General features: G+C 46.6%; 1 protein-coding gene across 3 annotated transcripts in view; it reads right to left on the bottom strand.

The window, feature by feature from the left end:
- ZHX2 (zinc fingers and homeoboxes 2) overlaps positions 1-25,577 on the bottom strand; it is a 172,368-nt gene that overhangs the window by 16,528 nt on the left and 130,263 nt on the right. The window lies entirely within an intron of this gene.

Genomic DNA, 25,577 nt, shown 5'->3' on the forward strand with positions numbered 1-25,577 from the left:
GAGTGTTGGCTGGGTTCGCAAGCCGCTTTTATGGACGGTACATCAGAAGCAAGATGCTTGCCTGGGGCTGGCGAGTGGAATTTATATAGGAGTTAGAAGATGGATATGAATGTTTCGTTTATTAACATAAAGGTAAAATCACTATAGAAAATCCAGAAAAGGCATCAAAGTATAAAAAAGAAAAACATCGCCCCAAATATCGTAGTTCCTTCATTTCACTTGAACATTTCCCATTTTCACAAACTTTGAGCAAAAGCATGATTAAGAAATGGCTGCATGACATTACATTGTAGGGATATACCATACATGATGTAATTAGCCATTGGACTTTTGTTGGACATTTATTCCTAATTTTTGGCTCTTCTGACAACATTGTAGTCAATACCCTTAGTCCTTATTTCTGAAGTGAAAGCACTGGGTCAAAGGAGGTCAACATTTTACATTCTCTTGACTCATATGGCCAAGTTTTTGCATCATTTGGCCTTTTCGCAGGCAGTGAATGAATGCCCGACTCACCACTTAGCTTACATGAAATATTACCATGAAAAAGCCTGGCCAATTAGATACGGGAAAACTGCTTTAATATGCTTTGGTGCTTCTCTTGATTGCTAATAAGGGTGAACAGTTTTCAAAGATTCACTTGCCATTTGTATTCTTTTGTGAATTGTGGATTTATGCCATTTTAAAAAAACATACTTTATTATTATTTTTTAAAATCAATTAATTAATTAATTAATTAATTATTTTGGCTGTGCCGGGTCTTAGTTGTGGCACGTGGGATCTTTAGTTGTGGCATGCGGACTTCTTAGTTGCAGCATGCATGCGGGATCTAGTTCCCTGACCAGGGATCGAACCCAGGGCCCCTGCATTGGGAGCGCAGGGTCTTACCCACTGGATCACCAGGAAAGTCCCTATGTCATTTTTATATTGTGATGCCCAGTGGTTTTATTATTAATTTATGAGTTCTCTCTATATTAAAAACATTAGTACCTTTCTATATTTGTTGCAAAAATTTTCCAGTCTGTCATTTACCTTTTAGTTTTGCATATGGTATTTTTTCATGTTTTACAGGGAGAAATTTTTCATTTTTAAACGGCAAATTTATCAGTCTTTTCCTCTTGTGGTTTCTTTCATTGTGATTTTACATTTAGAAGGTGATTCCCTGCTTTGATAGCTGAGACCTATTATTCTATGTTTTCTTAGAGTGTTTTGGCTTTATTTTATTTTATTTTTTTTGCGTTATGCAGGCCTCTCACTGTTGTGGCCTCTCCCATTGCGGAGCACAGGCTCCGGATGCGCAGGCTCAGCGGCCATGGCTCATGGGCCCAGCTGCTCCGCGGCATGTGGGATCTTCCCAGACCGGGGCACGAACCCGTGTCCCCTGCATCGGCAGGCGGACTCTCAACCACTGCGCCACCAGGGAAGCGCTTGGCTTTATTTTTTACATATAACTTGTCTGGACTTGAACCGAACTGATCTTGGGGTAAGCTGTGAGATACAATTCTAACCATTTTTCTTGAAAGTTATCAATTATCTCAATAACATGTATAGTGTTATTTATTTCTCACTAATTTGTGAAGCCACCTTGGCCGTACATTAAATTTTTCTGTATACTAGGGTGTTTCTGGATTATCTGTTCTCTACCTCTTCTCTAGCTCTTGAGCCTTACAACTTATGCTTCACTTAAATTTTTTTTTGTAGATTAGAGCATGTTTTAACATCTGGTAGAGTGAGTTTCTCTTTATCATTCTTCTTTTGCCAAATAAGTCTGGGTTATTCTGATCACCTATTAATGTAAATCAGTTCTCATGAATCAGAATCATCTGCAAAATAAAATTCTGTTAGAATGTTGATTGGAATTGCATTAAACAAATATTAATTTAGGAGTACAGGAACAATTTGCTTATTATAGGGTAGGTTATGTTAACAGAACCCCCACAGGGGAAGTGATGGGCTGGACCACGCTGAGTATCTAAATGCACGGGCTTCCATAGAGGATGGCCTTTCATTGTGTGTTTGGAAACAGGGGTAGCCGACATGACATCTGGGGGAAAGGGGATGGAGGGGATAGCATATCCTCTCCCGTCCCTCCCACTGGCCTGGGTTTGAGTTCCACTGAAGAGAGGGCTCAAGGAAGAATTAATGGACTTATTTTCAAGAGCAACCCTCTGGGACTTGGGGCCCCACTTATCTGCTTAGGGGGTCAGGTGACAAACCTGTGCAGGACTCGGGGGAGGGGCATCCCTCCCCTGTGAACCCAGAAACGGCCACTCTGAGGCATTTTCATGATGGGCAATTTCTTTCTTTCTTTCTTTTTTTAAACACCTTTATTGGAGTATAATTGCTTTACAATTGTGTGTTAGTTTCTGCCTTATAACAAAGTGATGCTGGGCAATTTCATCAGCAGTGGGTGAGGGTCCCTCAGGGCACTGGTGAGGACAGGAGATGGGCACAGCAGAGCAGAGGGGAGCTGTGTCTTTTTGCTGACAACACCCAAATTGACATGTTTAGCTGAACATCAGACTCTTGATTTTCCCCCTCAAACATGGGTCCTGCCCACCCCCCCACCATGTCTACAGCTCTTCATCTCCATCTCTATGGCACACTCAGGCCAAAATCCTCTTTACCTCACCCCCAAATTAGTCCATCAGCGATCCTGTTGACTCTGTCTTCAAAATAAACCCAGTATCGGACCACTTCCATCTCCCGTCTGGAAGCCTCCACAGGCCTCCTGCTTACTTCCTCTCTAGAGCAGCACAGGGATTTTCTTTCTGCTTCTTGATGGGCTTTATTTATGGTTTGAAATTCATTTTGGTACTGAAAAGCAATTAAATGTTATTTTTAATCTCTAAAGGTTTTTTAAAAATTGAAGTATAGTTGGTGTATAATATTATATAAATTACAGGTATACAATGTAGTGATTCACAGTTTTTAAAAGTTATACTCCAGGGGGCTTCCCTGGTGGTGCAGTGGTTGAGAGTCCGCCTGCCGATGCAGGGGACACGGGTTCGTGCCCCGGTCCGGGAAGATCCCACATGCCGTGGAGCGGCTGGGCCCGTGAGCCATGGCCACTGAGCCTGCGCGTCCGGAGCCTGTGCTCCGGAACGGGAGAGGCCACAACAGTGAGAGGCCTGTGTACCGCACACACACACACACAAAACTTGTAAAAAAAAAAGTTATACTCCATTTATAGTACTACAAAATATTTGCTGTATTCCTCATGGCGTACAATATATCTTTGTAGCTTATTTTATGACTAACAGTTTGTACCTCTTAATCCTCTCCTCCTATCTTGCCCCTCCCCTTTCCCTCTCCCCACTGGTAACCACTGGTTTGTTCTCTGTATCTGTGAGTCTGCTTCTTTTTCGTTATACTCACTAGTTTGTTGTACTTTTTAGATTCTACATATAAGTGATTTGTGTTTGTCTTTCTCTGTCTGGCTTACTTCACTGAGCATAATACCCTCCAAATCCATCCATGGTGTTGCAAATGGTAAAATTTCATTCTTTTTAAGGCTGAGTAGTATTCCATTGTGTGTGTGTGTGTGTGTGTATCACATCTTCTTTATCCATTTATCTGTTGATGGACACATAGGTTGCTTCCATATCTTGGCTATTGTAAATAATGCTGCTATGAACACTGGGGTGCATATATCTTTTCAAATTAGTACTTTTTTTTTTTTTTTTACAAAATATACCCAGGAGTGGAATTGCTGGGTCCTATGGTAGTTCTATTTTTAGTTTTTGAGAAACATGCATACTATTCTCCACAGTGGCTGCACCAATTTACATTCCCACCAACAGTGCATGAGGGCTCCCTCTTCTTCATATCCCTGCCAACATTTGTTATTTGTATTCTTTTTGATGATAGTCATGCAGAGGGAGATTTTGAGGTAGGAATCAGTTCAGGACACTGTTCTGCATGAAGCCCTCTCTTGGGTCCCATCAGAGTGAGCTCCAACCCCGGCCCCTTCTGGTCCCTGCTCCCCTCCCCACTTGCCCCTATCACTCTGGCTGCTGGAACAGGTGTATCCCTTCCATCACAGGGCCTTTGCCAGGAAGTCCACCCCTAGAGCTCCTCGGTTTTCACGGCTCCATGTGAAAGTCACCCTTCCACAGAGAGGCCTTTCCTGACCACCATTCCGTGTAAAATACTGCCTCTCCCAGTTCCCCAGTCACTCTCTCCCTGCTTTGCTTTCTTCATAGCACCATATATATATATATAGTCATTGAGATATAATTGATTTACAATGTTGTGTTAGTTTCAGGTGTACAGCAAAATTGTTCAGTTATACAGATATATATATATATATATAGTTTTTCCGTAAGATCTTACAGAAAAACCCAAACAAACTTTTTGGCCAACCCAATATATATATATATATATATATATATATTCCTTTTCAGATTCTTTTCTATTATAGGTTATTATAAGATATTGAGTATAGTTCCCTGCATAGCACTTTTTAATATTCAAAATTCACTTATATATTTTTGTGGTTAAAGGAAGAGGCAGGAGAGAGTACCTACCCATTTTCTCCTAACACAGCCGCCACTGGCCACATGTGCCTCTTTACATTTATATTAATTAAAATTAAATAAAATCTAAGATCCGTTTTCAGTTGCGCCAGGCACATTCCGAGCGCTCAGCAGCTGCACGTGGCTGGCGGCTACTGTATTAAGCAATGCGGGCCGTCGCTCTCACTGAGGGATGTTCTACCGGACGGCGCTGTTCTAGAATATAAGCTCCACAAAGGCAGGAACTCTTCACTGTGATTTCCCCGGAACCTAGAGCGGTATTTGGTCCACCGTATGCTTTCCATAAAGACTGGCTGAACGTTAAATTAACTGCAGAGTGGCTACCCTGAGGGAACTGCTGCTGATGCGGACCAGTGATGTACGGGAACATCTCTCGTGGACGCTCAGTGATGTGGGTGCGTGCATGTGTATTGCACGTGTGTGTGCGCTTACACGAACATGCCTGCACTTGCACGTATGTGCACATGTTGCACGTGTTGTGTGTGCACGTGTGAATGTGTGTGAGTGTGCACGAGGGCTTCTATGAGCGGAGGAACTCGGTAAGGGAAAGGAGGTCCTACAGTTCTGTAGGGGTTACCGCTGACGTAGCAGAATGTGGCCAAATCTGTGCCGCCTTTCCAAGAGGCCTGGGCCTTTGGATTATGATTTTTAAAAGAGAGGGAGCAGAAGACGACTTTTCTTTTGCAGAACAAAGAAATTGGGCAGGAATAGGTGCAGGGGAGAGCAGAGACTTTTTCACAGAAACTCCTTTATCTAGAATTATTTAAATCTGTTGACAAGTGAGGCCAAGAAATGAGCCAAATTTGTGGTGAAATATCCTAAAAGCTTTTTGATGTTCTACGAACTGTGGTTCAGAATAGACGGTATCTTCTAAAACGTATTTGGCAACCAGGGGTGAAAACCACAGCAGATTAAAAAGAAGGGAAGATGAAGGAAGGAAAGAGAGGGGTGGGGAGGGCTCAGAAAACAGTGAGCCTTTGAAGAATTCCTCTCCCAAGGTCCCCCCAGTGAAGCTGCAAGAACCACTGCCCTTGGAAGAATAATCCGAGCACAACAAGGGGGTGAGTGTCTGCAGAGCAGTGGAGACTTGGCGTCTGTCTTTCTGAAAGTCTGTGAGCCACCAGTGAGGGGACCAGCGCCACGAGGCCTGCTACTCGCTGGCGTGAAGGCTGCATATTTCTGGCCAAGTCTTCAGGTTCAGGTGTACACTTGCCCAAGTTAGCAAAAATAAAAAACAAATGAATGCATGAATAAAATGCACGTTAAAACTCTGACACAGTCCCTTCCGTGGCGGGTGGTGAGTATCCCAGCAGACCGGCTCCATGTCGCGGGCCTCGCCCTGGGCCAGTTTCCCGGCGGGTCTGAACTGCGTGCAGGCACGTTCTGTACCGACCTGAAAACACTCCACTTCAAAGCAGCACCGAGTGGTCCCCAGGCTGCTCCAGCCACTGTGCTGAGGGCCCAGCGGTAGGTGGGGAGCCTCAGAGGCAATCCCTGCCCTTGGGGGGAGTGGCCCGAGCAGATTAGAACTAAACACCATTGTGTTTAAGATCCTGGTGCCCAGAAGGAGGGGAGAGGTGAGAAGTTTCCTTCCTCTATGGCTCTTCTCCATCACGCCTCTTTCTGTCTTGAATCCCACCCCTCACAGCACAACTAAGAGCATCACACGTACATGTTACACGGAGAAGGAACCCAAACACCAAGTACAGACTCTTGCCTCCTTTGCCTGTTTTTGCGATTGATTGGATTTTTTTTTAATATAAATTTATTTATTTATTTTTGGCTGCATTGGGTCTTCGTTGTTTTGTGCAGGCTTTCTCTAGTTGTGGCAAGAGGGGGCTACTCTTCGTTGCGGTGCGTGGGCTTCTCATCGCGGTGGCTTCTCTTGTTGCGGAGCACGGGCTCTAGGCGCATGGGCTTCGGTAGTTGTGGCTCGTGGGCTGTAGAGCACAGGCTCAGTAGTTGTGGCGTACGGGCTCAGTAGTTGTGGCTTATGGGCTCCAGAGCGCAGGCTCAGTAGTTGTGGCGCACGGGCTTAGTTGCTCCGCGGCATGTGGGATCTTCCTGGACCAGGGCTTGAACCCGTGTCCCCTGCATTGGCAGGTGGATTCTTAACCACTGCACCACCAGGGAAGCCCCGATTGACTGGATTTTCCTTTTATCCGCTATGGTATTTATTATGTGCCACAAAGAAACCCCAACTAGTGAGAAATGACACCACCTTGGAATAGATAGTATATAAGGAAAGTGGCTAGCCTGTATAGACAATTATCAACAACTCATTCCTGGATGTCTGTGCAGGGCTCTCCCGTCACCACTTGGTGCTTCTTCAGTCATCATTCTTCCTGTTGTGAGTGGAATGCAATTCGATTAGAACCCTATTTACTGAATATGGGTTTGGGCCAGAACCCTGTGGATACGGGGCATACAAAGATGAAGAAATCATGGTTCTTGTCCTCAAGGAGTTCACAGCTGGTGTATTAGTCAGCTCGGGCCGCCATTACAAAGTGCACAGACTGGGCGGCTTAAACCTCAAAAATTTTTTTCTCACGGTTCTGGAGGCTAGAAGTCCGGGACCAAGATGTCTGCAGGGTTCGTTTCTTCTGAAGCCTCCCCGCTTGGCTGCAGATGGACCCCTTCTCACCGTGTCCTCACATGGTCTCCCTTCCGTGCGTGCCTATCTCTAATCTCCTCTTCTTACGAGGATACCCGTCAGACTGGACTAGGGCCCACGCTGAGGACTTCATTTAAGGTGACTTAATCCCCTCTTTAAAAACCTTATCTCCAAATATAGCCACATTCTGAGGGTTGGGATTCCAACGTATGAATTTGGGTGGGGACACAATTTAGCCCTTCACAGCTGGGCGGGGCAGGGCCATCTGAATACCCCTCGATGGCACACGGTGATCCCCACGTGCAGCCCTCAAATCCTGTCCGAGAGCCTACGAGTGCCAGACACACTTGTAGGTCCTGAGGATGCAGGAGTGAGCAGACAGGAACCTCTGCTCTTGTGGAGCTCACATTCACACGAATAAACAAGCAGAAGCCGACACTGATAAGCACAAAGGAGAAGAGTCAAGCAGAGAAGAGGATGGGGTGGGAAGTGAGGTGACCTATGATTATTTTATCTTATTGAAGTGTAGTTGATTTACGATGTTGTGTTACTTTCTACTGTACAGCAAAGTGATTCAGTTATGTGTGTGTGTGTGTATATATATATATATATATATATATATATTCTTTTCCATTAAGGTTTATCACAGGATATTGAATATAGTTCCCTGTGCTATGCAGTATGACCTTGTTGTTTATCCATTCTATATATAATAGTTTGCATCTGCTAACTCCAAACTCCCAATCCATCCCTCCCCCATGCCCCCTCCCCCTTGGCGACCATAAGTCTGTTCTCTACATCTGTGAGTCTGTTTCTGTTTCCTAGATAAGTTCATTTGTGTCATATTTTAAATTCCACATATAAGCGATGTCATATGGCATTTGCCTTTCTGACTTATTTCACTTAGTATGATAATCTCTAGGTCCATCCATGTAGCTGATAATGGCATTGTTTCATTCTTTTTCATGGCTGAGTAGTATTCCGTTGTATATATGTACCACATCTTCTCTATCCATTCATCTGTCAGTGGACATTTAGGTTGCTTCCATGTCTTGACTATTGTGAATAATGCTGCAATGAATATTGGGGTGCATGTATCTTTTCAAATTATGGTTTTCTCCAGATATATGCCCAGGAGTGGGATTGCAGGATCATATGGCAACTCGACTTTTAGTTTTTTGAGGAACCTCCATACTGTTTTCCATAGTGGTTGCACCAACTTATATTCTCACCAACAGCGTAGGAGGGTTCCCTTTTCTCCACACCCTTTCCAGACTTCGTTATTTGTAGACATTTTGATGATGACCATTCTGACTGATGTGAGGTGGTACCTCATTGTAGTTTTGATTTGCATTTCTCTAATAATTAGTGATGTTAAGTATCTTTTCATGTGCCTGTTGGCCATCTGTACGTCTTTTTTAGAGAAATGTCTATTTAGGTCTTCTGCCCTGCCCATTTTTCTTTTTTTTTTAAATTTAATTTAATTTTTTAAATTATTTTTTTAAACATCTTTATTGGAGTTTAATTGCTGTACAATGGTGTGTTAGTTTCTGCTTTATAACAAAGTTATCAGCCATACATATACATATATCCTCATATTTCTGCCCATTTTTCAATTGGGTTGTCTGTCTTCTCAATATTGAATTGTATGAGCTGTTTGTATATTTTGGAAATTAAGCCCTTGTTGGTTGCATCATTTGCAAATATTTTCTCTCAGTCTTTAGGTTGTCTTTTTGTTTTGTTTATGGTTTCCTTTGCTGTGCAAAAGCTTATAAGTTTGATGAGGTCCCACTTGTTTATTTTTCTTTTTATTTCTATTGCCTTGGGAGACTGACCTAAGAAAACATTGGTAAGATTTATGTCAGGGCTTCCCTGGTGGCGCAGTGGTTGAGAGTCCGCCTGCCAATGCAGGGGACACGGGTTTGTGCACCGGTCCGGGAAGATCCCACATGCCGCAGAGCGGCTGGGCCTGTGGGCCATGGCCGCTGAGCCTGCGTGTCTAGAGCCTGTTGCTCCGCAACGGGAGAGGCCACAACAGTGAGAGGCCCACGTACCGCAAAAAAAAAAAAAAAAAAAAAAAAAAGATTTATGCCAGAAAATGTCTTGCCTATGTTCTCTTCTCAGAGTTTTATGTTGTCATGTCTTTCTAAAAAAAAACTTTTATATTTATTTATTTATTTGGCTGATCCAAGTCTTAGTTGCAGCATGTGGGATCTTTACTACCATGTGTGGGATCTTTGTCGTGGCACACAGGATCTTTTTCAGTTGCGGCACATGGGATCTTTGTTGTGGCATGTTGGATCTTTTAGTTGTGGCATGCTGGATCTTCACTGCAGCATGCGGACTCTAAGTTGAGGCATGCGGGCTCTTACTTGTGGCATATGAACTCTTAGTTGCGGCATGTGGGATCTGGTTCCTTGACCAGGGATTGAACCCGGGCCTCCTGCATTGGGAGCATGGAGTCTTAACCACTGGACCACCAGGGAAGTCCCTGTCATATCTTATATTTAAGTCTTTAAGCCATTTTGAGTTTATTTTTGTGTATGGTATGAGGGTGTGTTCTAACTTCATTGATTTATATGAGGCTGTCCAAATTTCCCAACACCGCTTGCTGAAGAGATGGCTTTTTCTTCGTTCTATATTCTTGCCTCCTTTGTCAAAGATTAATTGAACATAGGTATGTGGGCTTACTTCTGGGCTTTCTATTCTGTTCCATTGATCCCTATGTCTGTTTTAGTGCCAATACCATGCTGTTTTGATTACTGTAGCTTTGTAGTATAGTATGAAGTCTGGGAGAGTTATGCCTCCTGCTTTGTTCTTTCTCCTCAGGATTGCTTTGGCAATTCTGGGTCTTTTGTGGTTCCATATGAATTTTAGGATTATTTGTTCTAGTGCTGTGCAAAATGCCACAGGTAAGTTGATAGGGAGCCTATTAAATCTGTAGATTGCTTTGGGTGTGTGGGGCGGCCTGTGATCTTAAGCAGAGAGGTCAGGGACTCCTTCTGTGAGAAAGCCTCACTGGAGCATTCAGACATTGCAGACACAAGGAGGAGAAAGAGTTTATGAAACACAGAGGAGGCTGAACTTAATTGTGTAGGACAGGCGGGAAAAGGATGCTAAAGGCTTCACAGGGGAGGTAACTTTCTTCTTAAAAGAAAACGGTCTTGACTATGATTAATTGAAATTTTCCCTACTTTGTTGATGAACCCTCATAACCACCCTGCAAAGCAGTGGTCATTAGCCTCAATTGATGGAAGAGAGAACCCAGGCCAGGGAGGATAATTGCCTTGCCCAAGGTCACATGACTAGTTCATGGCAGAGGTGGGATTTAAACAAAGTCCACTCAAGCTGCAGCCGTTCTCTCTGCACACTGCACAGCCTCCCTGGGTAAACAGGGCTCCAAAGGCGGAGTTGGATCCTGCCGAGAGAATGAGAGTGATTCCAAGTAGAGGAACAGAGTACTGCCAGGCAGAGGACACAGCAACAGCAAGGAAATGTCAGAGGAATGACAAGGACTGAGGCTAAAGGGCAGGCGTGAGGGCAGCCCAGAAGTGCCTGACAAGTCAGGTTGGGCTAGACTGTGAAGGGCCATGCTAAGGAGGTAGGATTTCATTCTGCTGGTGAAGGAGTTGCAAGGCCTTTTAGGCAGGATCATGGAAGCAGCAGGGTCTGGGAGATAAGTTTGGGGGGGTGGGGATGGCAGGAAAAGAAGGCACAGTAATGAAGGTAATCCCCAAGCCAAACAGATGAATAATCATCTTTAACCTCAAGTTCAATAGTCAGGGCCCAGGCTGCTAAGAGACATCCCTCTCTCCAGTCTTTAGGTTTGCTTTTGTATTTGGAACTATCTCCCATTCAGTTTGGACTTCCTTCTCCACCAAGGAGTGGCTGGATAATTTGGGTTTAAATGTGGCAAAACGGATTCTCCCTTAATCATTTTCCCGGTAACAATGATGGCGAACATTCACTGAAAGCTTAGTATGTGCCGAGTGCTAAGTGTTTCATTTCTCAAAAACCCTATGTAGACACTGAAGCTCAGAGAGGTTAAGGAGCGTGGCCATGGTCACACAGCCTGGAGCAGTAGAGTTGGGATACAGATCTTTAAGTGTAGGCAAATCACCTGGTGATCTTGTTAAAATACAGACTTGGATTCAGTAAGTCTGGGGTGGGACTGACATTCTGCATTTCTAACAAACTCCTAGGTAAGGATGACACTGCATGGGTGGAAGGCTCTCCGGGTGAGCACTTTCCCGCTGTCATCCCCTTGGTCTCCCTCCTCCCCACTCTGCTCATTTCCAGACACAGGGCACTAGCATTTCCTGACCTTCCCTGGGAGTGACCTGTGGCCCTCAGGGGGAGGAAGAATGGGTCAAACTGTCAAATCAGCCCCTGGAAACTCTTTGCAAGGTGGCTTCCACATAGCCTGGCTGTCAGATGAGGGAAATGTCCACGCCTTGACCTCCCTAGGGAGGCTCTGGGGGAGGTGAAGAGTCAGACTGCAGAGGCCCCCTGTGGCCGGGGTCTCTAGCCCGAGGGGGGTCAGAGGTTGGAGTTAGTGGAGGAGCCTGGGGCCCTCGGGGGAGGGTGGGTGGGCACACGTGCCACTCTCAAGGAATCACACCTTCAGGCTCCGGCGGGACGCCACTTCTGATTTCAGAGCTTTTCACTGGGGCTGTCAGAGGAAATAACGGGACTGTCTCTGAACTTTCAAAGGAAGCATCTTGTCAAGACATCAAAGCCCAGAAGGATGCTTTTAGCTTTGCTGGGTCTTCTGACAGAGCTGTTAACAGATTCTGCCACAGTTCATCAAGGGTAGATCTTTTGTGTGTGTGTGTGTGTGTGTGTGTGTGTGATTGTTCTTTTATGTTTTAAAGTCACAACATTGTCCTCACTGCACTGCACCCCAGAAGAAGGAATTCTGATGGGCAGGTATGTTGTGATGGTGATGGTTGCGGGGAGATAGGTGGAGAAGGGAATGGGATGCAGGGATCCTGGGTTTTGCTCTAAGCTCCCAGCTCTCTCCTCATCTGTCTCCATCCTTGTCTCCATTTATCCCAGCTGTGAAATGGGAGAGGCTTTTGAAGTGTCACTGGTGACCCTCAGTTAATTCCTGAGCTTTACTGATTTCTCCCAAGCTTACCTGAAATCTAAACTTGAATTTTGGGGGTGGGCCTATAGGGTGGCCCCCAAACCATCAGATGCCGCCTGGGGTGCTTTGTAAAAATGCCCATTCCTGAGCCCCAGTCCAGACTTATTAATCCCAAGCATCCAGGAGCAGGCCAGGAATCTGCATTTTTAGCAAGCAGCCACCATGACTGATGGGCAGCCAGGTTCAGTGGCCTCGGCCAGAAGCCATCAGTTGGCCTCTCCTGATTCAGAAGTGGTTGGGCTCAGGCCAACCCTGCGCCGTGAAGATGGGAAATATTCCTCGCTGTGTTCTGTGCTGGACCAGGGTAAATTAGCGTGCTCCCCGGGGAATGACAGTTCGGAGGATGATGCAGAAATGGGGGAAGAATTGTACCAAGGAACGATGCTGGAAGAGAAAAGAACACAGAATACAGGGCACTCGATAATGGAGTGTGAGACATCTTTAGAAACAACAGGGTACATAGCAGCAGAGTCGGTGGCTGGGGAGGTGAGCTTTAAGAAGCTGTTTCCCATTATCTCTGTTTGTGCTTAACTTTTTTTTTTTTTTTTTTTGCGATACGCGGGCCTCTTACTGCTGTGGCCTCTCCCATTGCGGAGCATAGGCTCCGGATGCGCAGGCTCAGCGGCCATGGCTCACGGGCCCAGCCGCTCCGCGGCATGTGGGATCTTCCCGGACCGGGGCACGAACCCGTGTCCCCTGCATCGGCAGGCAGACTCTCAACCACTGCGCCACTAGGGAAGCCCTGTGCTTAACTTTTATTGCTCAGTTTCGCAGACTTTTTTTTTTGTTTGTTTTTGAAGTAAAGAAGGGTTTGCTGATCTGGTCAAATGTAGGCAGGATAATATAGTCACAAGATGCCATTTACATGCATAATCTTTATCATTCCCACAACACCCACAGACGGTGATGCTCTCCATTTCACAGATAAGGAAACCGAGGCTCAGCGAGGTTAGCTGGCTTGCTGAGGAGGGTGGAGCCCCGACCATCCTTGGCTCTACGCCCACTGCTGGGTCCCGGTAACACACAGTTGCTAATTGTTAACAATTCCATTTCCTGACACTGGGTCTATAAATTAGGTTTCTCACAAATTCTGAGTGGCTCTTCCCCACTGGGAGTGTTCAAAAGAGTAAGCTTTTAATTGAATTGTAATGTCTTTTTCAACTTGCTACTCCGAGATGCTCTCTTATTAGGTGGAAGAAAGCTTGCGTGGTCTCTTCCAGCCAAAAATTTTCAGTGGATGAAATGAAATTCATGAAATGAAATGGTGACATTAGCGTCATCATGCATTTAGGTGACACAGAGCTCTGAGAGGAGGCTGGTGTCCTGCTAGCAGTGGGTAGGAGTGGTGACTTGAGGTGGGGTAGGAAGTACGCAGGGACAAAGAAAGCCGGCCGCGCCTGAGAAGGCAGGTCCATCTTGGGCCCACGTGAGCCTGGGGCCCAGGATTTACTTTTACTCAAAGCAATGAATTCCAATGGCTGTCCTGCTCCCCCTTAGTTCCCACCACTAGTGCCCACGTGGTGGGTGGAAGGGGCCACAGGCTGGAACCAGGCCTCCTGGTTTGAATCCTGGCTCTGCCACTAACAGCAGTCCGCCCTTCTCTGGCCACAGCTGGGATGCCCACTGCCCAGGTCCCGAACCCACATGCGGCCTGGAGAACACCAACCGCAGCACACTCGTTCACCACTGCCAGCCTCAGTCCTTGCGTCTGTGAAATGGGTGGATCTCCACCTGCAGGGTTGGACTGAATGAGACGCTTTAAAGCTGGCACGATCTGGTTCCCTAAAAGGGTGACTTTAATGAGTGAGCTGGTATTAGTGATGAGGGACTTGACAAAGTGAGGTTCAGAGGTACCGTTCTGCCCCTCGTCCTTCTCAGGCCCCCCTGGGAGCATCCTGACCTTTTCCCCCACAGCCCCTCAGCTGCCAGTCCCCGTGCCAGGTGCTGTGTGTTTACACGCGCTCATCTCACCTGAGTCATGCTGCTCCGACATACTCATCTTCTGTTCATACCCACAGAAATTTCTATGGCAACTGTGCCAATATCTTTAATTCTCCCAACTTTCCCTCTCTGTTTTAGTAGAAGATTTTGCTTTCTATCTTGCTGAGAAGATCAAGGTCACTTTCTTCCCCATCTCCACACTCGTCTCTTTTCTCTCAACGTCGGAGGAGGTAGCGGGTCTCCCTGTTATAAGTTAACCCATCCACCTGGCCTCGAGGCCTGCCCTCTGCTCCCCAGGGACCCTAGCCCAGCACTCATCGGCTCCCTCAACTCTTATCTCCCTTCACTGGATCCCCTTCCCTCTGGGTCATGAGCACCTCGGTTTGCCATTTCCCTAAAAAAGTAGACAAAAGCAAAACAAACATGAAAAGCAACATCAAAGTTCCCAAAGCTGCTCAATTCCACCATCGTCTACACGTTATTATGCAACTCTTGCTTCCTAGGGCAGAGGCTCCCGAGTGAAAGAGACTGGCCTTCTGGGTCTGGCGCCACCACTCACTGGCGTGTGAACCTGGACAAGTTACACCCGTCCTCCGAAGCCTCAGCCTTTCCATCAGTAATCTGGGGATGAAAATGGTACCCATGGGGTGCTGGGGTGCTCGAAGGGGTGCTGAGAGTATCCAGTGAGCTCTCTGCGCACAGCGTTTGCCTCCGGGCCCCAAATACAATAAGCTCTGAGCCTGCAACGCAGGGACGGTACCTGCTGTTAAGATCATGTAACCATCAAACATCTCAAAGGAAGTTCGAGATGACTGCTGTCCGCCCCTCCTGTTACTGCCCCCTTCATCCCTCACCTCTGCGCATTCTGTCCTCCTTGCTCTGTCGACGCTTTTCTCTTAAACTGCCAAATATATCCCGCATCACTGCCTCTGTGGGGCAAACTGCCTTCCTTAAATCGCCTCCCCTTGGCTCTCCTGGGTGGTGCCCCTTGTTCTCTTCCTGGCAGCTCCTACTTTGCTTCCTCATCCATTTTCTGCTGTCACCTCCATGCTCTGGGCCTCTTCTCATCCCTCTCCTCTCCATTGTCCTTGGTGATCTCACCCATCCCAAAGTGCTAAACTCACCCTTGCAGACAGACGTCTACCAAACGAGCCTTTCTAGCCTCGGCTCCTCTTTGCAGAGCCCCAGACCTTCCTTTCCCACCTCTAGCTGACAGCGAGGACAGGCTACATGGACTTGTAACTGGACAAACGCTGGAGCAGCTGCTCTCCACTGAAACACGATGTTTTGAACAAGACAAAGATGATTCATGAAGACCAAGGAAAATAATACATGAATTCAAAACAAAAAAAAATGCACAATCCACTCCCACGCAGTTGAACAGGCTCTGCTCCGTCACCCCCACCTGGAAGGTGGCTCTAAAGAGGAAATTTGGTCTTGGAGCCTCTTCCGACCGTGGCTTCTGTGCGTCTCTGACCCTCACCGGGAGCCTCAACTTGAACACGTGTAGAACCAAGCTCCCCACCCGTCTCCCAAACCCGATCTTTCCGTAACACTCCTCATTCCCAACGGAAGCATCTCGGTCTTCTTAGTCATTCGGGCTGGAAACCCAGATTCCTCTTGCTCTCCACTCCCTCCCCACCCCACAGTTAATTATGTCCCAGGCCCTCCCAACTCTGCTTCCACAATGGCATCCTTCATTCCTCCGCTCCAGGCAGGGTCCCCCCTCCTGGTTTCTCCCAGCAGCTGCAATGACTCCCTACAGCCTGGCCTGGCCTCTGGGCTTCACCTTCCTCCTCTGGCCAGGGCAGTCCACTTCTTTCTAGAGAAAGACCCCCACCCACTCTTAGCCCCTGTGGATCCTCCCGCAGTGGGCGTGTGATTTGGTCCTGACCACTCAGTACATCATGTCCCCCCACAAGAGTGAGTGATTTAAGGAGTGGCCTGACGACCCGAGTGGGGCGGTCGGAACCAGCTGAGTTGAGAGGTGCAGAGTCCCCATCACATCCCTCTGCATGCCGCCACGCCTGAATCTGACGCACGCGTGGGCCTTCCCTTCCGGCAGTCTGCGTACGCCAGTCTGATGGGCTTTCTGGCACCTATGACTGAAAACGTCCTGACAGACGCGGATTCAGGCCAACCTCCTCGCTGCCACCATTTCTTTCTAAGACGGCAATCCTCAGTCTTTCCCTGATGGTAGACGTGCTAGGTGACATGCCCGTTTGCAACGTTCTCTCACTCTTGTCATGTTGGGTATCATTCCACACCATTCTCTTTCCCTTAAGAAAGAATCTCAGGATGTTAGCGGGAGTGCCATTCATATAGGGCGAACCTGGAGTCCTTGCTAATCAATAAAAGTACATCCTAAACAAACGTCAGTGCTCTGTTTTCAGAAACAGATCTCTTGCCACTGCCTATGTCACAACTAATGCCATGATTAAACGTCATGTCTCTAAACGTGAATCTGACCATGTCATCCTCATCTTCAAAACCTCATTAGGAGTATTGGGAACTGGCTGTGAGCGGTGCTTTCTGCCACCCAATTTCACCTCAGTGCTCCATGCCTGTCCTACAGCAGTCCTGGTGTTTTAAAAGGGAAATACAGCAGAAGACCTATTCTTTGGAAGCAGAAGCATGGACCTTGGAAAAGAGAACACGGCTCAGATGTTCATTCATTCATTCACTCATTCATACATACATTCATTCCTTCATTCCTTCTTGAGTGCCTGCTCTATGCCAGACACTGCTCTGATACTCAGGAAATAAGACATAAGATTCCTGCTTTCAAGGTGCCCACGATCTAGGAGGGGGAGACAGAAAATTGAAAACAAGGAACTTGTAGATAGTGGTTAAGTATTTACTCTGCAAAGAGTTCTTAAAAATGATGTGACGGGGGCTTCCCTGGTGGCGCAGTGGTTAAGAATCCTCCTGCCGATGCAGGGGACATGGGTTCGAGCACTGGTCCAGGAAGATCCCACATGCCGCAGAGCAACTAAGCCTGTGCGCCACAACTACTGAGCCTGCGCTCTAAAGCCCGCGAGCCACAACTACTGAGCCCACGAGCCACAACTACTGAAGCCCGCGCACCTAGAGCCCATGCTCCACAACGAGAAGCCACCGCAATGAGAAGTCCACACACCACAATGAAGAGTAGCCCCCACTCGCCACAACTAGAGAAAGCCCACATGCAGCAATGAAGACCCAACGCAGCCAAAAATAAATAAATAAAATAAATACATTTAAAAAGAAAATAGAAAAAAAAATGATGTGACGGTGACTTAAAGACCTACTTTCATTTTTTTTTTTTTTTTTTTGCCGTGCCACCTGCCTTGTGGGATTTTAGTTCCCCAACCAGGGATCGAACCCCAGCCCTTGACAATGAGAGCTTGGAGTCCTAATCACTGGCCCACCAGGGATTCCCCAAGACCTACTTTCAAGGAGGTAATCAGGAAAGCCTCTTTGAGGAGAGGACATCTAAGCTGAGCTCTTCATATCAAGAAACAGTAAACTTGACACAGTAACGAGTATCAATGAAAACAGAGGCAGAGACTCCCTGACTACCTATGACATTTGAAGTTCACTGCAAAGTAATTTTCAAATTATTCAGTTATTATTTAAAAATTATATTCCCTCTCAAAATACTTTTTTGGGAAAGGTCTTAAAAAGCTGCATTGAAAAGTACAACTTTTCACTTGCTAACATGAAAACAAAATTCTTCGATGGTTTCATAATGGGAAAAAGTTCTTTTCCCTACTTGGGACCGTTGAGGGATAGATGAGCATGAGATGAGTTGAGAGCTCCAAACATCTCCAAAAAACGGGAGGGAAAAGTCTAGACCTGTGAGTCTAGATCCAATAGTAAGAGAAATTTTAATCACAAGGAATACTTTGTATAAAGTGGATTAAAAAACAAAACCATAGCATACGGCTTTGTTTTCTATTAATAGATTGTTATTGGAGTATAATTGCTTCACACTGTGTTAGTTTCTGTTGCACAACAAAGTGAATCAGCCATATGCATACACATGTCCCCTCCCACGCTCCCTATCCCACCCCTCTAGGTCATCACAAAGCACCGAGCCGATCTCCCTGTGCTATGCTGCTGCTTCCCACAAACTATCTATTTTACATTTGGTAGTGTATATATGTCAATGCTACTCTCACTTCGCCCCAGCTTCCCCTTCCCACCCTGTGTCCTCAAGTCCATTCTCTATGTCTACATCTTTACTTCTGGCCTGCAACTAGGTCCATCAGTACCATTTTTTTAGATTCTATACATATGCGTTAGCATACGGTACTTGTTTTTCTCTTTCTGACTTAACTTCACTCTGTATGACGGACACTAGGTCCATCCACCTCACTACAAATAACTCAATTTCATTTCTTTTTATGGCTGAGTAATATTCCATTGTATATATGTGCCACATCTTCTTTATCCATTCATCTGTCGATGGACATTTAGGTTCCTTCCGTGTCCTGGCTATTGTAAATAGTGCTGCAATGAACATTGTGGTACATGGCTCGTTTTGAATTATGGTTTTCTCAGGATATATGCCCAATAGTGGGATTGCTGGCTCATATGGTAGTTCCATTTTTAGTTTAAGGAACTTCCATACTGTTCTCCACAGTGGTTGTATCAATTTACATTCCCACCAACTGTGCAGGAGGGTTCCCTTGTCACCACACCCTTTCCATCATTTATTTATTTATATTATTATTTTAAAATATTTATTTATTTTTGGCTGCATTGGGTCTTCGTTGCTGCACGTGGGCTTTCTTTAGTTGTGGCAAGCAGGGGCTACTCTTCGTTGAGGTGTGTGGGCTTCTCATCGCAGTGGCTTCTCTTGTTGTGGAGCACGGGCTCTAGGCGCGCAGGCTTCAGTAGTTGTGGCACGCAGGCTCAGTAGTTGTGCCTTGTGGGCTCTAGAGTGCAGGCTCAGTAGTTGTGGCACACGGGCTTAGTTGCTCCGTGGCATGTGGGATCTTCCCGGACCAGGGCTCGAACCTGTGTCGTCTGCATAGGCAGGCAGATTCTCAACCACTGCGCCACCAGGGAAGCCCTCCAGCATTTATTGTTCCTAGATTTTTTGATGCTGGCCATTCTGACTGGTGTGAGCTGATACCTCATTGTAGTTTTGATTTGCATTTCTCTAATAATTAGTGACGTTGAGCATCTTTTCATGTGCCTCTTGGCCATCTGTATGTCTTCTTTGGTGAAATGTCTATTTAGGCCTTCCATCCAGTTTTTAACTGGATTGTTTGTTTTTTGATATTGCGTTCCATGAGCTGTTTGTATACTTTGGAGATTAATCCTTTGTCTGTTGTTTCATTTGCAAATATTTTCTCCCATTCTGAGGGTTTCCTTTTTTTTTGTTTGTTTATGGTTTTTTGTCTTGTTTATGGTTTCCTTTGCTGTGCAAAATATTTAAGTTTAATTAAGTCCCAATTGTTTATTTTTGTTTTTATTTCCGTTACTCTAGGAGGTGGGTCAAAAAAGATCTTGCTGTGGTTTATGTCAAAGAGTGTTTTTCCTATGTTTTCCTCTAAGAGCATACGGTTTTTTGAAGTCAAAATGAAGCAGTATCTTGATGGCTTATAAATAAAGACTTTGCACCCAAATGCCATTCTCTGCCTTTAACGAGAGAAGCCAAAGGAGAAAAACCAGAATCAAGAAGGTTCACAGGGCATCAGAGCTGGGAGGCTCGTAGAGGTGACCTAGGCCTGCCTGTTAGGTAAGGCCCACCTTGAGGTTTGGGAAGGGACAGGATATAAGTATGGCGAGAGGACCCAGTATCTCATGGCCTATCTGCCCAGGCAGGTGGGTGAAGTTTCTCCCAGAGGCGGTTGTGTTGGGGTGATGGGTTCTGCTGGGTGGCTGTCTGTCCTCAATGTCATCCTGGGATCAAGGTGTTTTGAGCTGAACTGGTCCTTAAGAAGCCAGTTAAGCAGAGTGGGTATGTCTCCTAGCTTTGGAATTAGAACAGACTTGGGTGTGAATCGAGGCTCCATCCAACAATTACCACTGTGATGAATGATAAAGCAGAAATTAGTGTTGTAGAAAGAGTACGACAAAGGCAAGTTTAACTTGATCCCATGGAGGACTGTAGATCCCAGCCAGGACAACCGGGAAATAGTCTCTGTGTGCGTCTGCCTGGGTTTCATATCGCAAATCTATCACATTGTAGCATCTTTACACCCTCTCTTTCTCTGAGCAATAATCTTGTGAAAAAAAAAAAGCAACAAGATTAAGACATATTTTGAAGCAAAGTGGCTTCATTATTTTTGCAGTTAGTTCCTGTTGCTATCATCTTCTTCAAGGCAAAGCATCCTTTTTCTGGGTAGAAAGAATCATAACAGCCACCACCACATACAGGCCCACACACCCACAAACACAGAAAGCCGGGGCTGGGGGAGGAGTGATGTGTTTCTGAAAGCAGGAAAAAAAAATCTCCCTGAGACAGAAAGAAAAAGGAATCAATTCTGGTTTTACGTGTCACATAAATAAATAAGGTGCTCTCAAATGTTTAAGACGGGCCCACTCTGATTTACAATCCATCATATTCTGCTATCAAAACATTTAGAGAGGCTGAGAGACTGCAGGGATTTATCATATCGACAATTCCCTGTGTAACCTTTTCCTTTTGCTCCTGCGGGTGATGTGCACACACTTCATCTTCTCGGAGCTGGGAGAGAAGTGAGATTTTTCTGTTCCCCAGGCATGGATCAGGGCGAGACAGGGCTTTTCAGCAGATGCTTAGATTCTGTCAGATCCCCTTCTCCATTCTAGCCCCCACCCCTCCCTCCAGCCCTCCAGCCCCTCCTTTGCATCCCCAAACCCACAGCTTTCTCTTGAACCCCTTTCATCTCTACCTCGAAGAGACTTCCCTTCATCTCAAAGCCTGGGATAAAGGCTGAAGGTTTACTCGTATTCTCTGATAGAATGTCCTCCACAAAGCCATTCATCCAAGCCAGTTAAATCCCAGACAAAAGTCTCACAGATTTAAGCCACATCCAGGGGTTGTATTTCTGCATCTCTTTGCATGGGGCCCAGGGTACCGCAGGCTGAATCATGGGCCTCAAAGATAACCAGGTCCTAACCCCTAGGTCCTGTGGATGTAACCTTATATGGCAAAAGGAACTTTGATGATGTGATTAAATTAAGGATAGTGAGATGGAGAGATTATCCTAGATTATCCGAGGGGACCCTAAATATAACCACACGTGTCCTGATAGAGGGAAGCAGAGGGAAATTTGACTACAGATGAGGAGAGGGCGATGTGAGGATGGACGCAGAGATTGGAGTGATGCACTGTGAAGATGGGAGAAGGCACCACAGGCCAAGGAATGCAGGCAGCCACTGGGAACTGAAAAGGGCAAGGAGCCGGCGGAAGAATCTAGCCCTGCCAGCACCTTGACTTGAGTCTTGTGGATCTGACTGTTGATTCTTGACCTCTACAGCTTTCAGAGAACAAATCTGCGCTGTTTTGAGCCAACACCTTTGTGGTCATTTGTTACAGCAGCCATAGGACACCCTACGGTGGGCCAGCTGAGTGAGGATTGCAGCCTGTGACTCTCCTGTCACTCCACACGTCCTCTTTGGTGAGCTGCTTCCTGCTCCTAGGCAGAAGCTGGAGGCCCCAGTTCCACCAGCCCTGGAGAAGTAGGCTGCTGTCTCTTGGGATCGAGTAACGAGCTGGAGACCACAGCCCTGTTGGACTCGGATCCACAAGGCCAGGATCTGCTGCCTTCAGTTTCCACAAAATTGCCACAGTTACAGGATGATTCCCTCTGCTCCAGATTCTAAGATGATATTCTTTAGGGAAACACACGTGAGCGTGCACAGATTCACACCAGCACGGCCTGTTTGCTCTCCCTGCAAATCAGGTTCCAGATTCACCTTCCTCCCTCACCTTCCATGGCCACCACCCTGGCCTAGGTCGCCATCACCTCTCATCTGGGCCCCTGTGATCGCCTCCTGCCTGGTCTCCCAGCTTCCCATTCATGCCCCACCCTCCCCAACTCACTAATCCTCCAGAAAGGTCCTTTAAAGTCATAAGTCACATCTGCTTCCATATCCTGACGCTCAGACTACACCCCCGGTGATTACACGAGAAGCTTGGGGTGGGGACCAAGCTTCGGTGTGTTTCAAAGCTCCCAGGTGATGCTGATGCAACCGCTCGAAGGGAGTGACGACGCGATGCACATTTGACCTACGCCCTCAGCTGTACCCCCGTGTTCAGAACACCTTTCTCTTGGAGGTGGCGTTCGTTACCTTGCGTGTGTCAAAGCCGAACTGTCTTTAAGGTGCCCTGATCCCTATCTTCCTTCTCACTTCCCAGGGCTGTGGGGAGGGTCACAGGAGATGACGGGCACACAGGGGCCTACCTGCCTTCTCCCCTCCCCCTCCCCTCTTCCTCTCTGTCTCCTTTCTTTCCCCCTTCCCTTGCCCATCCCCCTCCCTCGTCCTTCCTTCTCGCTGTTAAAGGTCATGTAAGGGATGTGGTAGGTCACTCCGTGGTGGCACCTTCCTCTCTGGGCCCAAAGCACAAACTTCAAACCCTCCCATGCAGCCAGCAGTGCACAGCTCCTGCAGAAATACTGTTGGCTCCCGGGGGTGCAGACACAGAGCCCCCTGCACAGCTGCACCCTAACACAACTAAACAGCTTCGGCCAGGCAGGGTGGAAGCTAGTATTCTTGGACAACTATGGGCCACAGACCACAAACTTGAATCCAGGCTTGTCCAGCCCCACTTATTTCACAAATGAGGAAACGGAGGCTTAGAGAGGTATCAGTGCCCTGGAACGGTACATGGACCAGGGGGTTTTGGACAAGTGGCCTCTGGTGGCCATGGGCAAGGCCTGCCCCACCTGGACCTGGAACAGCTCTCAGACCAGGGAGGGCTCCCATGATAACACCGAGGACCAGCCTTGGGTTGAAAGGGAGAGGATTCTGGTTGGCTTTGCCGACACGATGTCTTGGTTGAATAGACCAAGGACTGGCTGGGGGGTGGAGGTAGGAGTGGGTGTGCCGGCCACCCACTCCCATTCCCTCTCCAGCCCTCAAGTCTGGTCGTGTCCTGAGTTTCCCCACTCCCAACACGTTGGGGACTCACAAGGAAAATGGGAAGGCAGGGTCTCTTTTGGGATCACCTTCACCATGGGGGCAAAATTCTTACCAAATCAGTCTCGTGTGAAAGGGCCCGAGAAAAGAATGATTTTTTTTTTTCTTTACAATTTAAGCTTGAGAAGGAACCTGTAGGGGTTCCCTACTCTTCCAGCACCCCCCTTTCACATTTTCTGAGCAATTTTGCAAACTGCTGCTCTTTGGTAGAAAATTACTCGTCTGCGTGTTCCTCTTTGCCAACAGCCCTCCCCATCTCCACATCAATAATAATAACAGTAACGATGCTGACGGCAGTGAGCGCCCCTCAGGTCTGGAACGTGCGTTACAGTTCACAGAACGTTTTTACGTACATCGTCATATAGGAGCTCTTAATCCTCAGGAGGCAGAGCAGGAAATATTATAGCCTCTATTTTCCCATAAGGCCCCTGAGGCTGAGAGGAGGTTTCCTTCCTTCTGATGTTTCCTTCCTTCTGATGTCTCAGAACCTTCTTTACACCAGCTCTCTACTGTCACCTTCCTGCTGTACAAATAGGAGGTACAGCACTGAGCTGGCCTGCTGAATTGATGTCCGAACCCAAGCCTGATCCTTCGCTTGCCTTTGTGGTTTCTTTTTTTGGTGGGATACAATATTAATTAATTATAACCAACCACGTGGCCTCCATAGCTTCCTATATAGTTAGGTCTTTATTGGCAATTGATGTACTCTATAGATCAGTGTGAAAAAGACTGTGAGTTATGGATATATAAGGATAGGAAACAAAATAATACTTAGTGGATTTTTTTTTCAGACATGAGGGGCTTGTCTTTGTGATTTTTGTCCTTTTCCAGAGGCATTTCCAGCCGACGGTCATAAGGCTCCAACATGCTATGACCCTGGGTATGGGAGCTTGGTCACAATATTAAAAAAATATACGCTGATGAATATCAAGGAGCAAAACCCTATACACAAATGAGAAATGGGGTTACTTCTTGGCTGACTGAATGGGTCAGAATGGTCACTGAGCATTGGTTGATGAAATATCAGCAGGCCCACAAGGGAAGAAATAAAAAGATTAGTACGTCAGTGTCATGAGTGGTATTAGAAAGAAACACGTTATAATATCATCTTGTTCGACGGAGCATTTCAGAGGGAAAAGGATATCTCCTTTTTCTCATTTGTATCATGGGGATACTAACTGCAAGTATTCCTCAGAAGGTTGTTGTGAGAATCAAACAATATGACCCATTGAAGAAAAGCACAGTACAACTTGGTATATGGAAAGTATTCAATGTAAATATTCTAACCAATCAGAGAATAAAAACAGTAATAGCAACAACAATAACAATAGGACGTCCTATTCTCTTTTCTGCAAACCCAACTTGTTCCAAAGCCAAGATGGTCACCTGGCTTCCACAGTTTTCTGCCTGCAGGGGCACCAGACTCTCTGCCACCTGGGCTGGTGACACAAAGTCATCTCGGCTACTCCCTCTGGTGCCATTATTCCTTTGTGTGCCCAGGGCGTGCTACCTTAGCTCACGAGTGTCTCTCCTTCCATCTGAATCCGAGCTCTATCATTTGCTTGTAATATTGTACATGTTTCCACACCAGTCCAAACCATCATCACACCTTGTCCGGACTGCCGAAATGGAATGGCTTTCCTTCTGTCCACGGTCTCCACTGTTCCAATCTGCCTTGTGCCTGCTACCAGGCACATCTCCCCCAGTCTCTGACTTTCCTCCATCTCTTACGTCAGTAACGACCAGTCATGGCTCCCGCTCTCCACTGAATCCCATTCCAACTTGTCTGATGAGCTTTCAGTCTCTCAAGACATGATTCCAAGGCTCTTACCAAAACTCACACACTTTTCTCCCTGAAACCTCTGCCCCCAGCAGGCTCTTTGCATCTCCCCCCATCCCCCCGCCAAATATATTTTGATGACTTATCAGCCAGGCCTCTAGTCTAGGCATTTCGGAGTGAGCCAACAGCCCAGTTTCCCCTGATAAGCCAATATTCTCAAAAGCAAAGCTGCCTGGCTTTGAACAACCCATTAGCCTGAAGTTCCTTTGTTCACTTAACAGATACTTGAATACCCACTATGTGCCAGGTTCTGTCCTGGGGGCTGGAGATAGGGGAGGCGGGTGAGCGAAGCTTAGAGCTGTTCATGTAGAGTATAATCTAGCAGAGGTGACAGAAAGTTACAGAAGCAGTGATAATGCAAGAGTGCCCTATATA

Source organism: Stenella coeruleoalba (genome assembly GCF_951394435.1).
Source record: "Stenella coeruleoalba genome assembly, chromosome: 17".
NCBI classification, from domain to species: Eukaryota; Metazoa; Chordata; class Mammalia; order Artiodactyla; family Delphinidae; genus Stenella; species Stenella coeruleoalba.